The sequence below is a fragment of the Pseudorca crassidens genome, chromosome 16 (genome assembly GCF_039906515.1).
Source record: "Pseudorca crassidens isolate mPseCra1 chromosome 16, mPseCra1.hap1, whole genome shotgun sequence".
Classification (NCBI taxonomy): Eukaryota; Metazoa; Chordata; class Mammalia; order Artiodactyla; family Delphinidae; genus Pseudorca; species Pseudorca crassidens.
This window is the reverse complement of record NC_090311.1, coordinates 22,940,996-22,958,573: the sequence shown is the minus strand read 5'-3', so window position 1 is coordinate 22,958,573 and position 17,578 is coordinate 22,940,996. Positions and strand designations below refer to the sequence as shown.

At 35.1% G+C, this 17,578-nt stretch overlaps 1 long non-coding RNA gene across 2 annotated transcripts in view; it reads right to left on the bottom strand.

Moving 5' to 3' along the window:
- Window positions 1-17,578, bottom strand: part of LOC137208410 (uncharacterized) — a 438,623-nt gene that overhangs the window by 54,664 nt on the left and 366,381 nt on the right. For both annotated transcript variants that reach the window (XR_010935623.1, XR_010935624.1), the window contains exon 4: window positions 15,822-15,922. This is a non-coding gene — a long non-coding RNA (uncharacterized lncRNA). The remainder of the gene's footprint in view (window positions 1-15,821; window positions 15,923-17,578) is intronic.

Genomic DNA, 17,578 nt, shown 5'->3' with positions numbered 1-17,578 from the left:
TCACATGTTCGATTCAGAACTACGCACAAGGTAAGGCTAATATTTGTGTGAGGTAAGAATCTATCCTTTCCTCTCCTGCTTAAGAAAGCATATCATGAAGCTTGCATGTGAGAACAAGGTTGTTATAAGTAAAGTAAACCTTGGTTTCAAGTAAAGGTTGTTATAAGTAAAGTAAACCAAGGTTTCAAGTAAACCTTGAAGCTGGGCAATTTTTTAAAGAAAATTATTTTCAAGCTTTATTAGTAGTAACCTACTAATAATAACTTGCAGCGTACCAGATCCTCTTGTGGGTCATCTAGGCAGCAGCCAAGAACAGCTTTTCGTGAGACCCAGATGGAAAGATACTTTTCTTTCAGAATCTTCTATCAGGAGGTAAGTGACAAATTGTCCTATTTGTTCCATTGACTAGAGTAGTCCAGCTATTTAGGTCAAAGTAATAGGAATTGAGTAACACTGACACAAAACCAAAGGCGATAGATGTTTTAAAACTCTTTGAACTATGTTGAGATGATTTAGTTAAACTTAAGAAACTATGCATGTTAGCTTTTAAAAAGTGAGAAAAGATCTATCTTTTTGACTAGTCACCCCTAGATTCCTGTCTTTAGACAGCGCTAGCTCTTATAACATTTTTTAACTGCATCATTTTCCTTGAGCATCACCAAAGCCTACTACAGTGTGATGAGTAACAAGAACTAATACCCACACAGAAAGAAACTGACAGCAAGTAATCCAAAGAGTAGTCTCAAATCCTTAAATATGGTTTCTGGTTCTCAGTTGAGAAAGAATCAAAACCTATTAGCATTATCTTTGTTAGTGAATCAACTCATAAATATTTTGTATTTCTTACATTTCTTGAAATCACAACACCCTGACATATTCACAAATAGAATGGTGCTTACAGATTTATATCCTTAAAAGGTTCAGTGTAGCTCCAGGTACCTACACAGATTTACACACGTTGTTCCCCTACAAATTTAAATTTCACCATCTGTTAACCATATTCTGACTAATTAGGAAGTCATTGCATACTACATCCTCAACAACAGTAGACACTGTAGAGCTATTTTGTAGGACTGGCTGTTTAAGTTGTTCTTTGTTGTAAATGGGAGTACCTTTATTAATTAACAGCTTTGCAAAGTACTCAGAGAAAAACCAAAGATTTGAAGGAAAAATACCTTAGGGAAAAATAAATATTCAATCTATGTTTTCCTCACTAGAGCACATACAAGGTCTCAAGAAAGTCCCAACATCAGTAATGCCATGAAACAAAAGTGAAAGGTACTCTTACGAACCCCGTTTTTCAGATGAGTGGCTGAGATTTGGAAACTCTCGGCATCTGGCTTGTGCACTTACTGAGCTAATAAATGATAGAGTCAGGACTTGCGAGACGAGGTTCGATTCCCAGCTTACTTCTAACGTACCAGAATTATCCTGGTCAACATTATACAAGCAAAGGAATGGCAGAACTGAGAGCACTGGAGGATCCTAAAATGACTTAGTAGTTAGCATCATCTTGTGTTCAGAATAAAAGGAGCTAAAGTGTGAATTTTCATTTGTTCCAGATAACTGCTTTGCCAATGTCAATCACTAAAATAATTATGGTAGAAGCATGCAGGTTAAAGTGCAAATTCCTTCATCCTACCCCCTCCCTGCTCTTCTGGTTCAATGGGTCTAGGATACAGTCCAGAAATCTGGGTTTTTGGCAGTCACTCTAGATGATATGATGCAGGGTTCAAGGGCAATACTTTGAGAAACATTGTCATAGAGAAAAAAGGTATAATTTCAGATTGCCTATTGGTCATCTTAAAAAAATATGTTTCTAATGTCAAAAAATTAGAGGGGTTCAAGTACTTGGCACTGATACTTGTTAAATCTGATTCTAAAATTATTCGATTAAAAAGTCATTATATTTAGGAGAGATTGGGCATTACTAAGAGATTTAAGGATTTAATAATCTGGTTCTTGCAAATAAATATCATCGGATAGCAACAGCTCTAGTATTATTACTGGTGAATATAGTCAGTGTGATGAGGTAGTACCAACGTCTGGCAGAGTACTCCAGAATCAGTGAAAGAACATTTTGTATCCAATAGATTACACATATACTCAAATTAATCTCTCATTTGAGGAAAATAGATAAAGGAACCCCAAAGAAGTTGAAAAAGGTCCTTTGGGGTCTCGTTTATCCTTTACGCTACAGTTAAAAATTTCAGTACTCTTCCTAACCTTAGTGGCATCTCCAAAGAGAGAACAGCAATGACATTTCAAATATCCCCCACTCTACCCCCCAACACACACACGCACACCTTGGAGCCATCCCTATGTTACCTTCTTAAGGGCAAAGTTCCTCCAGGCAGTCACTAATTGGCATTGGCTATTAGCATAAGTGGGAGAAGCTAATCTCATCTATGTCACCTTTCACCTAGTAGTCTCTTGCAAGTACTAAACAGATCACTAAACACACAATAATTTCAGGTAGTTTGTTCTCTTGGTTTTAAGTACAGGTTATCATGGGATGTAGAGGATAAAGAATGGAACGAAATGATTTATAAAAAGGAAAGCTCCATAATAGGGATATATAGCCTGTGTATATATATATGTATGTATCATGTTTGTGAGAGCAGCTGATGCATACAAATAAAACCCAAGTCATTGGAAGGTCGTCAATGAGTAGCTTTGGCCTGAACAATATTTATGAGCTTTGTGGGGGCATGAAAGCCAGATCAATAAAGCAAAACCACAGGTTCCAGAAATGGTAGCAGAATGAAGCTTTAACATCGGTACAGTTACTCAGAGACCTTTGTGTCTGGATTCAAATTGAATTTAACACTCATTCAGATCTTACTGGAAGAGGATATTTACAATTGCATTTTCTCTTCTACTTAAAAGTTTCCAGGATTTATTATAATGATCAGATCATCTAGAAATAATGTATGCAATTTGATACCTTGTTTGTTTTTGTTTTTTTTTTTTGCATAAAGATTCTTTTTAATAAGAGCAAAAACAATGAGAAAGGAACAAATGTATTTCAAGGGGACCTTGAGATGTTAGTACTTTCTATTCACTCTAAGCAAAGACTGAGCAGTCCCCTATTGTGTGATTGTTTCATCAAAACCACAGTAATAAAATATAAGGCTGTTCTTCTTCAAAAGGGGATCAAGCATAGGCTGTTCGTTTCCCCTCAATAAAGAAATTAAAATATAGATAGATAGGGATTTCACCTAAATTTGGCCTGAGGAATTAAAAGCCCCTCATTTCATCTGCTCCTTCTTTCTGGCAATGTTATTTAGACTCAGGTGTTAAAATAAAAACTTTACCTTAGTGATCGGTCCTTTCATGATGCACATTTGTCTATAGTTAATACTTTAACTCAAAAATAAAACCCCACATGGAGGGCTGGACCCAAAGGTAAGGTGAAGATGCTAATCCTTATTTTGCAGTTACGTGAAGAAAGTGAAATGGCTTTACCTCTACCCTGTCATAGTACCATAAAATCCTGGTTTCTTAAACTTGAGAGACATTTTCTCCAGTTACAGGCCACAAATGCAGACATGAAAAATAACTTATGCCAGGAGCACCCCATAATCCCTCCTGTGAGTAATCTCAATTAGACTGGGATCCAGCAAAGGTAAATTCTGATCGACAGAATATCAGGAGGAAGATTAATGGAAACACTAATGGCCAGAGGAGGGCAGGCGTGAATGGTACCCAGAGCAACATTCTTTGTTGCAGGACAAACAATACAAGGCACTGATGATGAGACCAAGGTTGTATGGAGAAAGGTTCCAAAAAAAAAAAAAAAAAAAAAGAGATAGATGGAACCAATATTGAATATAAGTATATTATGAAGAATTTATTTTTGGCTGCATTGGGTCTTCATTGCTGAGCACGGGCTTTGTCTAGTTGCCGTGAGCAGGGGTTGCTCTTTGTTGTGGAGCACGGGCTTAGTTGCTCCACAGCATGTGGGATCTTCCCGGACCAGGGCTCAAATCAATGTCCCCTGCATTGGTAGGCATATTCTTAACCACTGTGCCACCAGGGAAGCCCTGAAGAATTTTATAGGCAGCAAAATTTTATCTAATAATGTAGGTTTGTAATAAAGTGCAAAAAGCTGATACAAGTGAAAATACACACTCTGATCTCATATTTGTACAAAAGAATTGTGAAGCAAACTATCAGGAGACCTTTGACCAATTAGAATAATAAAAATTTAATTAAATATATGCCTTTCTCTACTGCATCTGAACTTAAGTATTCAGTTTTTCTGAGTATCTTTTCGGTTTTGATTCCACTATTTAGAAATTTACAACAATGGAAAGTCCCTACTTGTAGAGATTTATTGACACTGAAGCATTTTCTGTATTACTGTATAGCCAGATCATTTGTGATCAGGGTTCTTAACTTTACATAACCCTTAAATTCCTCTTCACCTCTCCTCCCAGTTTTTAATATTTCCTGAGTGAATCTCTCTATTCCATACATCACAACTTTTACATACCTGTTGGGTCAATTACTAAGTCTCTCTCTAGAGATTAGAGATAGATACAGATGATGCAGATAGACATACATATGAGGTAGAGGTAGACATCTATCTATCTATCTATATGATACATGGAGACATATAATACCAAGTGTTGATAAGGATATGATGCAATGAGAACTAGTATAAGGAGAAATGCAAATTGGTACAAAGACTTTGGAAAATAATTTGGAATTATTTTGTAAGGTTGAAAATGCACATATCTTACCAATTATTTCCACTCTCAGGCATTTACCCTTTGGAGAAACTCTAGAATCAGTATACCAAAAGACATGATAAACAAATGTTTGTAACAGCATTGCTTATAACAGCAAAATTTGGAAACAAGCCAAATGAAAGGGGAAATGTATAATAAATTGGGATAGATTCAGATTCAGTTTTGGGAATGAATGAACTATTGCTACCCTGCATCAGTGAGAATAAATTGTATCAACAATGTTGCCTGATCAAATGAAGTCATAATAGAATACACAGAGTCAAACAGCATTTATGTTAAGATTAAAAACAATAAAAGCTAAAGATTCTTTTATATGGGGATACTCTCTCATTTTATAACTGTTTTTAAGGAAGAGAATGATAAATACATGCTTAAAGTAACGGTTATCCCTGTGGGGAAGGGAGGAAGGATGTGATCGGGAAGGGACACAGCACTTCAACAGTGTTCTGTTTTTTAATCTGTACGGTGAGTACACATGTGGCTATTTGATTATCTTTTATACTTTTTATAAATATGTTTCTATATATTTTAAACAGTTCAAAATAAACAGGTTTAGGATATTATAGTCAAAAAAATTTTAAGTTGTATCAGAAATATCTCTGTGCCTTAAACTGAAGAAAAAAAAAAACTACATAATGTGAATAATAATGCACATTATATTTGACGAGGAGAAGAATGGTATTAACAGAGAAGATACTGAATATGGCTTATATCTTCTGAGATGAAAGTTATCATTATAATTTTGGCATGTGGTAAACACTTAATATATGTTAACTAGTACCTCTTCCTTTTCATCATCACAAAATAAGCATTTGGCTTTTTATTAATAATCATGGGGCACTACAGCATCGTGATTAAGAGTCTGAGTATACGTGTTACTTAGAGAGTCTGGGTTTGAATCTCAGCTCTGGATCACTAGCTATGTGACTTGTCAACGTTCTACTCCATGCCTCAGTTCTTTATTTTTAAAATTGAGATAATGATGATACTGATTAGTGTTATTGTGAGGAGTAAATGAGCTAAAATCAGGACAATATCTAATTTCCATGCATCAGGTACAGTGCTGAGTCCTTTGTGTAAATTACTACAAATAACAAAATTGCAGCTACAAATAATGAAATTGCAGCAGTATTAGTTTTCTGGATGATTCTACTCATACTTCAACCTATCTATTATTAATTAACTTACGAGCTTTCTAACTATAGGAAAGCTCGAAGTTAGTAATATCTATAATCATCTGGTTTGAATGTCTGTTTGCTCATTTATAGCCTAGAATTGCTTTCTTTTTAGGTAAAAAATTGAATCACTGTTCTAGTGGTTAATGTTCTAGTGGTTAAAAAAGAGAAAAAAGCAAAGAAGATCTTGAAGAAAGAACAGTCATAAAGATCATATGCATATTCCTGAAATTACACAATCTGATTAAATGCCAGGCCAAATTTGACTTGCAATATTTTAGCACAAGACTGTTGTGAAGCTAGCTTAAGGTCTAAATATTCACTGCATCAGAAAATAGGTATCTTCATTTCAGACAGGATTCATATATGTTTCTTTATAACACAGAGCATAGCAAACAGACCTAATGTCAAGTTCAAAACAGGATTAGACATGCATAAAAATCCCCACTCAGTGTGATTTGTTTCCTCACATGAGTACACTACCAAGTCCCTTCTTTACTTAAATGTACCTTGACAAACATTTCAACATGACTTTCTGGATGCTTCAAATTAAGTAAACTATACTGGAATTGTAATTTCATTACAAGTAAAGTTTTCTAAAGTTCTCAGTTCAAATACAGTACATCTTGCCACATATTAAAAACAAAGAATAAAGGGAAAAGAACAAAGTTGGAGGGCTGACTCTACCTGACTTCTACAGTAATCAGCACAGTATGGTATCAGTGAAAGAACAAATAGATCAATGAAGCAGAATATAGAGTCCAGAAATTAACTCTCATAAATATAATTCACTGACCTTTGACAAAGAAGCAAAAGTATTAAGATGGAGCAAATACAAACTCTTAAATGATGCTGAAACAACCTGGATATCCACAAAATATGGATATGCAAAAAATGCAAAAAAAAAAAAAAAGAATTTAGACACAGACCTTACACCCATCACAAAAGTTAACTCAAAATGAATCACAGGGACTTCCCTGGTGGTGTAGGGGTCACGGGTTTGAGCCCTGGTCCAGGAAGTTCCCACATGCAGAGCAACTAAGCCCATGTGTTGCAACTACTGAGCCTGCTCTAGGGCCCACATGCCACAACTACTGAAAGCCCATGTGCCTAGAGCCCATGCTCTGCAACAAGAGAAGCCACCGCAATGAGAAGCCCACACACGGCAATGAAGAGTAGGCCCCACTTGCTGCAGCTAGAAAAAGCCTGCCTGTGGTAATGAAGGCCCAAACACAGCCAATAAATAAAGAGTAGTAATTTTTTAAAAAATGAATCACAGACGTAAGTGTAAATTGAAAAACTATAAAATTCCTAGAAGATAACATACGAGAAAACCTAGATGCCTTGGAAATGGTGATGCTTTTTAGATACAACAAAGACACTATCCACGAAAGAAATAATTGGTAAGCCAGACTTCATTAAAATTTTCTCCTCTGTAAAAGACTCAAGAGAATTAGAAGACAAGCCATCAAGTGGATTAGAAGACAAGCCATCAAATAAGCATATAAAAAGATATTCCATACCATGTCATCAGAAAAATATAAATTAAAACATAAATGAGATACCACTACACATCTATTAGAATGGCCAAAATCTGAAACACTGACAACACCAAAAACTGGCAAGAATGCAAAACAATAGGAACACTCATACATTGGTGGTGGAAATGCAAAATGATAGTCACTTTGAAAGACAGTTTGGCAGTTTTTACAAAACAAAATGCACTCTTACCATATGATCCAGCAATTGTTCTTTGATATTTACTTAACGGAGTTGAAAACCAGCAAGCTGACCAATATTCACATTGCAGAGGGTCACAGAAGGAGAAGAGAGAAAGGGGCAGAAAGCTTATCCAAAGAAATAATGGCTGATAAATTCCCTAAAGTGGAGAAAGAAACAGACATCCAGATGCAGGAACCCTAAAAGGCACCAAATAAGGTAAAAGCAAAGAGACCCACACTGAGACATTACAATAAAATTGTCAAGTTAAAGACAAGGATATCTTGTCAAAAAGAGAAGAAAGAACAAGGGAGGATATAGAGAAAAGTGAAATCCTGTTTACTGTTGTTGAGAATGTAAACTGGTACAACTACTATGGAAAAATAGTATGGAAGTTTCTAAAGAAATTAAAATACAACTACCATAAATCGAGCAGTGCTACTTCTGCATGTATATCCCAAGGAAACAAAATTATTATTTCAAAGAGATATCTCTACTCTGATGTTTATTGCAGTATTCACAATAGCCAAGGTTTGAAGACAACCTAAGCATCCACTGATGAATGAAAGGATGAAGAGAATATGGTACGTATACACAATAAAGTATTATTAAACTTTAAGAAATAAGGAAAGCTTGTCATTTGCAACATCGTGGGTGAACCGCAGGGGCATCACGCTAAGTAAAATAAATCAGACAGAGGAAGATGGTACTGCATGGTTTCATTTATATATGGAATATAAAAAACAAAAAGTCAAGAGGGAGGTCAAGATGGCAGAGTAGGAAGATGCTGAGCTCACCTCCCCCTACCACCCCCATGAACACATCAAAAATACATCTACATGTGGGGCAACTCTCACTGAAAACAATATGAAGACTGGCAGAAAGGTTCTTCTACAGCCAAAGCTATATAGAAAGACCCACAAAAAATTGGGTAGGAAGAATAAAAAGCAATTGGGTCAGGACCTATAGCCCTAGCAGGGGACACAGAAGAGGAGGAGAATATTATGGGCTCCTGGATCCTCCCCGGGTAGTGAGGGGTTAAAGCCATAGGTTATGTGCCCCAGACCTGGGGTCTCACACCAGAAAGATGAGTTTCCTTAGCTGGTCGTGAAAAACAGTGGCACTCACTGGAGGGCTGTATGAAACCGGGACTCCACTCATGAAGAGCATACAGACATGCTTGCTCACTCCTGGGAACAGCGTGGAGGGAGCAGATTGAAAACTGCCTTGGATTCCGGCTGTTTTCTCACAACTGCATACCCCAGTGCCTACCCCAGCTCACACCAAGCAACTTTCCTAGCACCTCTTGCTCTGGCACTGCTCTCCAGTATGGCAGAGGTGACATTGCTAAGGAGAGTGCACACACTTAAGGGAATGAAGCCAACCTGGACCTAATCCTGCCTCTGATAGGGCTGTGATAGCCACTGAGCATGGAAGAAACTTGAGCTCACACCTAGCTCTGGCCCTACCTCCCCTCCATCTTCAGCCTTACCTCCCACTAACAGGGTGGCTGCCAGCACACTCAGAGAAAAGATATGACTCGTGCTTAGGTTAGATTCAGCTCCCCTGCCAAAGCCATTGGGCAGACACAGACTGCATAAGGATTCTCCCACACAAGGACACACCTTCAAGGCCAGGATAGGTAACTGGTTCACCTAGTTTCAGAGAGATAAAGTTAAACAGAATGAGAAGACAGAGGCATATATTTAAAAAAGAAAAAAAGAATAAGAAAAACAACTGAAAAACCCTAACTAAACAAATAATTTACCAGATAAAGAGTACAAGGCAATAGTACTAAAGAAGGCTAACTGAACTAGGGAAAAGAGATGAATACAGTGAGACTTTTAACAAGAAACTAGAAAATATAAGAAAAAAACAGAGCTGAAGAATACAAAAACTGAAATGAAAAGTATATTAGAAGGAATACATAGTAGACTCAATGATATAGAAGAACACATAGCATTCTGGAAGATAGAATAATGTAAATCACCCAATCAGAATAGAAAAAGGAAAACAAATTTTTTAAAAATGAGGATTGTCTAAAGAAGCTTTGAGACAACAGCAAGCATACTAACACTAGCAATATAGGGGTCCAGGAAGGAGAAGTGTGAGAGAAAATGGTAGATATTGTATTTGATGAAACTGTGGCTGAAAACCACCTGAAGGTGAAGAAGGAAACAGATATCCTGATATAGGAAGTACAGAGAGTCCCAAACAAGATGAACCTAAAAAGACCCACACACCAAAACATTTTGTAATTAAAATGGCAAAATTAAAGGTAAAGACAGAATTTTAAAGGCACCATGAAAAAAACAAAGAGTAACATATAAGGGAATGCCTATAAAGCAATCAGCTGATTTTTATGCAAAAACTTTGCAGGACAGAAGGGAGTGGCATGATATATTTAAAGTGATGAAAGGAAAAAGCCCTACAACCTAGGATACTCTACACAGCAAGGTTATTATTCAGAACTGAAGGAGAGAGAAAACTTCTCAGACACGCAAAATGTAAGAGTTCATCAGTACTAAACTGACCTTATGGAAAATGTTAGAGTGTCTTCTTTAAGTGGAAAAGAAAAGGCTACAGCAATAAAATATTTTATAGGATAGAAAAACTCTCACTAGGGAAGGCAAAAATAGTAAAGCCTATGAATCGAACACTTAAGCTAGTACAAAGATTAAAAAGAGAAAAATTGTAAGATATAACAACTACAAACAGTAAAGAGATAGAAATGAAGATGTAAAATAGATCATCAAAAACACAAAGTGTGTGAGAAGGGAGTAAAAAAACAGATATTTTAGAATGTTTGCACTTAAATGAATACCAGCTTAAACACAGTATGTACAGTTATAGGTTCAACATATATGAACCAGATGGTAACCACAAATCAAATCTATAACAGATACACAAAAAAATAGAGAGAAAGGAACACAAGAATACCACCAAAGAAAATCATCAAATCACAAGGGAAGAGACTAAAGAAAAAAAGGAGAGAAAAGAAGTACAAAAACAACCAGAAAGCAAGTAACAAAATAGCAATAAGTATCCACCTATCAATAATCGCTTTAAATGTCAGTGGACTAAATGCTCCAATCAAAAGACATAGGGTAGCCAATTTGATAAAAAAAATAAGACTTATCTGTATGCTGCCTACGAGAGATTCACTTGAGAGGCAAAGAGACATACACACTGAAAGTGTGGGAATGGAAAAATATATACCATGCAAATGGAAATAAAAAGAAAACAGACATAGCAATACTCACATCAGACAAAGTAGATTTTAAAACAAAGTATGTAACAAAACACAAAAGAGGGCATTATGTAATGATAAAGGGATCAATTCAAAAAGAGGATATTGCCCTTGTTAACAGATATGCAGCTAATATAGGAGAACCTAAATTTATAAAGTAAATATTAATGGATTTAATGGGAGAAATTGACAGTAATACAATAATAGTAGAGGACTGTAACATCCCACTTACATCGTTGGACAAATCATCCAGAGAGACAAAAAGCAATAAGGAAGCAGTGGTCTTAAATGACACATTAGATCCACTGGATTTAGTCTACAGTACATGCCATTCAAAAACAGAAGAATACACATTATTTTCAAGTGCAAATAGAACAGTCTCCAGAATAGATCACACGCTAGGTCACAAAACAAGTCTCAAGAAATTTAATAGAATAGAAATTATAGCAAGCATTTTTCTGACCACAACAGTATGAAACTAGAAATCAACTACATTAAGAAAAGTGGAAAAAACACAAAGAAGTGGAGACTAAACAACATGCTACTCAAAAAAAAAAAAAAAAAAAAAAGGGTCAATGAAGAAATCAAAGAGGAAATCAGACAATACCTTGAGGCAAATGAAAAGAAAAACACAGCTTTCCAAAATCTATTGACATAGCAAAAGCAGTTTTAGAGGGAAGTTTATAGTTACCTCAAGAAACAAGAACAATCTCAAATCAACAACCTAAACTCCCATCTATAGGAATAAGGAAAAGAAAAACAAAAATCCAAAGTCGGCATAAGGATGTAAATAATAAAGATCAGAGAGGAAATAAAGTAGGATCAAAAAAATAGAAAAGATCAATAAAACCAAGAGCGGTTTTTTGGAAAAGATAAACAGAATTGAGAAACTTTTAGCCAGGCTCATTAAGAAAAAAAGAGAGGAACCACATAAACAAAATAAGAAATGAAAGAGGCAAAATTACAACTAACATCACAGAGATACAAAAAATCCTGAGAATACTATGAATAGTTATATGCCAACAAAACGGACAACCTAGAAGAAATAGATGAATTCCTAGAAACATACAACTTTCCAAAACTGAATCAGGAAGGAATAGATAATCTGAACAGACTGATCCTTAGTAGTGAAATTGAATCAGTAATCAAAAAACTCCCAGCAAAAAAAGTGCAGGACAGATGGCTTCACATGGGATTTCTATGAAACATATAAAGAAGAACTAATAACTATTCTTCTCAAACTGTTACAAAAAATTGAAGAGAGGAGGGAACACTCCAAAATTTATTCTATGAGGCTGCAATTACCCTGATACCCAAATGAGACAAAGACACTACCTAGAAAAGAAAATTACAGGCCACTATCTCTGATGAATACAGATGCAAAAATCCTCAGCAAAATATTAGCAAAACAAATACAACATTAAAAAGATTATACACCATGATGATGTGGGATTTATTCCAGGGGTACAAGGATGGTTCAAAGTCCACAAATCAATCAATGTGACACACCACATTAACAAAGTGACAAATAAAATGCACATTATAATCTCAATAGAATGAGAACAGTCATTTGACAAAATTCGAAAACCATTCATGATAAAAATGATCATCAAAGTTCATATAGAGGGACTATATCTCAACATAATAAAGACCATTTTTGACAAAACCACAACTAATATCGTATTGAATGATGAAAAGCTGAAAGCTTTTTCTCTAAAATAAGGAAGGCAAGGATGCCCACTCTTGCCACTTGTATTTAACATAAAACTGGAAGTCCTAGACCCAGAAATCAGACAAGAAAAAGAAATAAAAGATATCTATTGCAAGGGAAGAAGTAAATCTGTCACTATTTGTGGTAGCCATGATACTTCATATACAAAATGCTAAAGTCTCCACCAAAAAAACTGTTAGAACTAATAAATGAATTAAGTTGCAGGATACAAGATTCATATACAGAAATCTGTTGCTTTTTCTATACACAAATAATGAATTATCAGAAAAAGAAATCAAGAAAACAATTCCATTTACAGTCACATCCAAAAGAATAAAATACCTAGGAATAAACTTGTGGTGAAAGTCCTATATGCTGAAAACTATAAAACGCTGACGAAGGATGTTGAAAATGATACAAAGAAATGGAAAGGTATCCCATGTTCATGGATTGGAAAATTAATATTTTGTTTTACATATACATGTATCTATTCTTTTTCAAATTCTTTTCCCATTTAGGTTATTACAAAATGTTGAGCAGAGTTCCCTGTGATATACAGTAGGACCTTGTTGGTAATCTGTTTTAAATATATTAGTAGTAGGCTTAGCAATATTTTTTTAATCTGTCTCCTAAAGCAAAGGAAACAAATGCAGAAATAAACAAATGGTACCTACTTAAACGTAAAAGCTTTTGTACAGCAAAGGAAGCCATTGATAAAATGAAAAAACCTGATGTGAGAAAGTATTTGAAGTGATTTGTCTCATAAGGCATTTGTATCCAACATATATAAACAGCTCATACAAAACAATATCAAAGGAAAAAAACCCGAAATTTAAAAACGGGCAGAAAACCTGAATAGATAGTTTTCCAAAGAAGACATAGAGATGGCCAACAGACATAGGAGAAAATGCTGAACATTGCAAATCATCAGGCAGATGCAACTCAAAACCACAATGAAATTTGACCTCTCACCTAACAAAATGGCTGTTGTCAAAACAACCACAAGTAACCAAATGTTGGCAAGGATATGGATAAAACAGAGTCCTAGTACACTGGTGGTGGCGATGTAAATTTGTGCAGCCACTGTGGAAAACAGTATAGGGATTCCTCGTAAAACTGAAGATAGAACTACCATATGATCCAGCAATTTTGCTCCTGGATAAATATTGAAAGAAAACAAAAACACTAATTTGAAAAGATATATGCACACCAATGTTCATAGTAGCATTATTTATAATAGCCAAGATATGAAAGCAACCTGTGTCCATCAACATATGTATGCATAAAGAGAGTATACATATATACACTCACACACACACCCACAATAATGGGTAATGGAATATTAGTCATCCATAAAAAGGAATAAAATTTTGCCTTTTGCAAAAACATGGATAGGCCTGTAGGGTATTGTGCTTACTGAAATAAGTCAGAGAAAGACAAATACTGTATTTTATCACTTATATGTAGAATCTAAAAAAGAAAAAGAATGAATATAACCAAGCAGAAACATAACAAACTAGTGGTTACCAGTAGGGAGATGGGGGGAGGGATGAAGGGAGGGGCAATATAGAGGTAGCAGATTAAAAGGTACAAAAATGTCTATGGATAAAATAAACAAGCTACAGGATATACTGTACAGTATAGGCAATAGTTAATATTTTTAAATCTGTATAAACAATGAATTACTATGTTGTACATCTGAAACTAACATGTACATCAACTATAATTTAATGAAAATAAATAAAATAACTAATAAATATATAAATAAATCGAACTCATAAAATCACAGAAGAGTAGTTGTTTAGGGATAGGAGAAACAGGGAGAGGTTGGTAAAAGGGTATACACTTTCAGGTATAAGATAAATAAGTCTGAGGATCTAATGTATAACATGGTGAGTACAGTTCATAACACTGTACTGTATAATATAAATTTGCTAATAGAGTGGAACTTAAATATTCTCACTAAACAAACAAACAATATTGTAGGTAAGTATGTGAGGTGTTTAACTTGATGGGGTAATTCTTTCACTATGTGTGTGTGTGTGTGTGTGTGTGTGTGTGTGTATTCTCGTGTTGTACACTTTAAATCTTATCAATTTAATTGCCAGTTATGGCTGAATGATATCAAGAGTCTAGTATAATTAAAAACAGAAATATCAGTGATTGGGGGTCAGAGAGTGAGAAAGATAAATTGTTAGAGTGCGCAGGATTTTTAGAGGGATGATAATACTTTGTGCGGTATTATAATGACAGATATATGTCACAACACATTTGTCCAAACCCATAGGATATAAAACACCAAGAGTGAACCCTAAGATAAACTATGAACTTTGGGAGATTGACTTCTCAATGTAGGTTCACTCTTGGAAAAAATGATACCATTTTGGTGAGTTATTTTGATAATAAGGGAGTATATTCATGTGTGGGGTCAGGGGGTATGTGGGAAATCACTGTACCTTTCTCTCAATTTTGTTGTGAACTGAAAACTGCTCTAAAAAGTCTTTAAAGAAAAACAAGGGGGGACAATAAAAACCCTACTAATCATCAACTTGAAAATGCTTCAACTCTTCAATAAGTTATATCTTATGACTGTGATCTTGACTAGGACATGGCCTGAATAAGAAGATAGAGTGTATTTCTTTAAAGAAAGTGTATATCTTTAAAAAGAACTTTTCACAAAAGTTTTGTTTGAATAAAGCATAGCTTGAGTGACCAGGGATGTCTCAAATAGTCTTGATATAGATCCACTTATAAAGGGTGTCATTTTAGATATTTCCTTTTGTGAAGAGCCATAAAGACCCAGAAAAAATCTCAATACATAGTAATAAAACACCACCAGTCTTACTGTGTTTTAACTCTTTTGCATGTGCTCCTTGAAAGAAGAATATAACTGATATCTGATTGTGAATTAAATATAACTCATGGTCTGTGAATGACATATATGCATTGTGTGTACTGACCATATCAATGCAACAGACCTCAGTAGAAGCATTCTATTTGCATCTATCTCTATGTTTACCTGGTATGACTTACCTCCTAGACCCTACCTGGACATTAGGAAGCCCCAGTCACCACTGTCATGTTACCTAACACTTCCAGCTGGTTTGGACCCTTGAATTGAGAGTCCACTCTGGCATGGTTTTCATCATGTGCATTGTGGTATAAGCCAAAGCACCTTTAGTAATGAAGCTTGAACGAACAATACTCACAGAGGCTGCAGTTCTGCCCAATTCTAGATTCAGAAAAACACGATGCCATTAAATGAGATCCAGTTCACACAACACATATCCAGAGAGGCCTGATGACACACCTGGAAAGGCAAGAAATTAAAGCCCTGTGGTGACTGTAGTTAACAATACTGTATTGTATACAGTTGACCCTTGGACATGGGTTTGAACTATGTGAGTCCACTTGTACATGGGTTTTCTTTTCAACAAATAAGTACTACACTCCTACATGATCTGCAGTTGGTTGAATCTGTGGATGCAGAACTGTAAGGATGGCCAATTGTTAAATTATACACAGATTCTTCAACTGCATGGGAGATCTACCCTCCTAACACCTGAGTTACTCAAGGGTCAACTCTACTTTAAAGTTGCTGAATCAGCCTTAAATATTCTCATCACAAAACAACAACAAAAATGGTAATTTTGTGAGGTTATGAATGTGCTAACTAACCATAGAGTGGTAATCATGTCACAATATACACTTGTATTGAATTATCATGTTGTACATCTTAAACCTACACAATGTTATATGTCAATTATATCTCAATTTCAATAAAGCTTGAAAAATAATCTTAAAAGTAGTCAAATACAACAACACATCACATACATGATAACAGTAAAAACTGACTGACTTTTCATTAGAAACTCTGAAGACTTCAGGAAAATGAAATAAGATCTTTAAAGCATAGAAAGAAAATTTTCAATCAGTAACATAGAATTCTGTATCTTTCAAAAATAAGAACGAACTCAAAAAATTTGAAAGCAGAGATTCAGATACTTGTATGCCAGTGTTAACTGGAGCATATTCACAATATCCAAAGGTGAAAATAACACAAATGTCCCCCAATGAATGAATGAACATGGATAAACAAATGTAATATATCTATACAATATAATATCATTCAGCCTTAGAAAGGAATGAAATACTGATAACCTGCTACAACACAGAGGAACTTTGAAAACATATGCTAGGTCAAATAAAGCAGACACAAAAGAACAGATATTGTATGATTCCACTTATATGAGGTATCTAGAATAGGCAAATTCATAGAGACAGAAAGTAGATTAGAAGGGGCTAGAAGGAGGGAGGAAGAGGGATAAATGAGGGAGTTATTGCTTAATGGTTACAAAATTTCTGTTCAAGGTTATGAAAAGTTTTAGAAATAGTAGAAATTGTCACACAATACTGTGAATGTAGTTAGTGCCACTAAATTGTACACTCAAAATGATTAAAATAAAATTATGTTATAAACATTTTACCACAATTAAAAATCAATAAGGTAACATACCAAAAATTAATTGAATTGTACACTTTAAATGTGTGAATTGTATGGTATGTGAATTACATCTCAATAAAACTGTTAACAAATGAAAAAAAAAATTTTTTAAAAGATAAGCTCTGTGGGCAAATGGCAAATGTTGATGAGAGAAGAGGTAGGAGAGAGCCAGAAGAAAATCCTTCTACCTCTCCTCAACAGATTCTTCAACAAGTGGATGCTAGTTTTATACAGTCTGCTCCAAGTTAGCCCATGTGACTTAGAAGTCACTGTGTTTAGTAAAACTGAGGTCATGTTCAGTTCTTTATTCCTAGGTACTCGGATTGTGTGACCCTACCCATCCCCGCCCTCCTCCTACCATACTGTTAATATGTAAATTTTATTTCCAGCTATATTTTCAAGAGGACCTTGGTTAAGACACACTCTGAATCCTGTACATAGCATATTAGTTTGTTTTCTGCA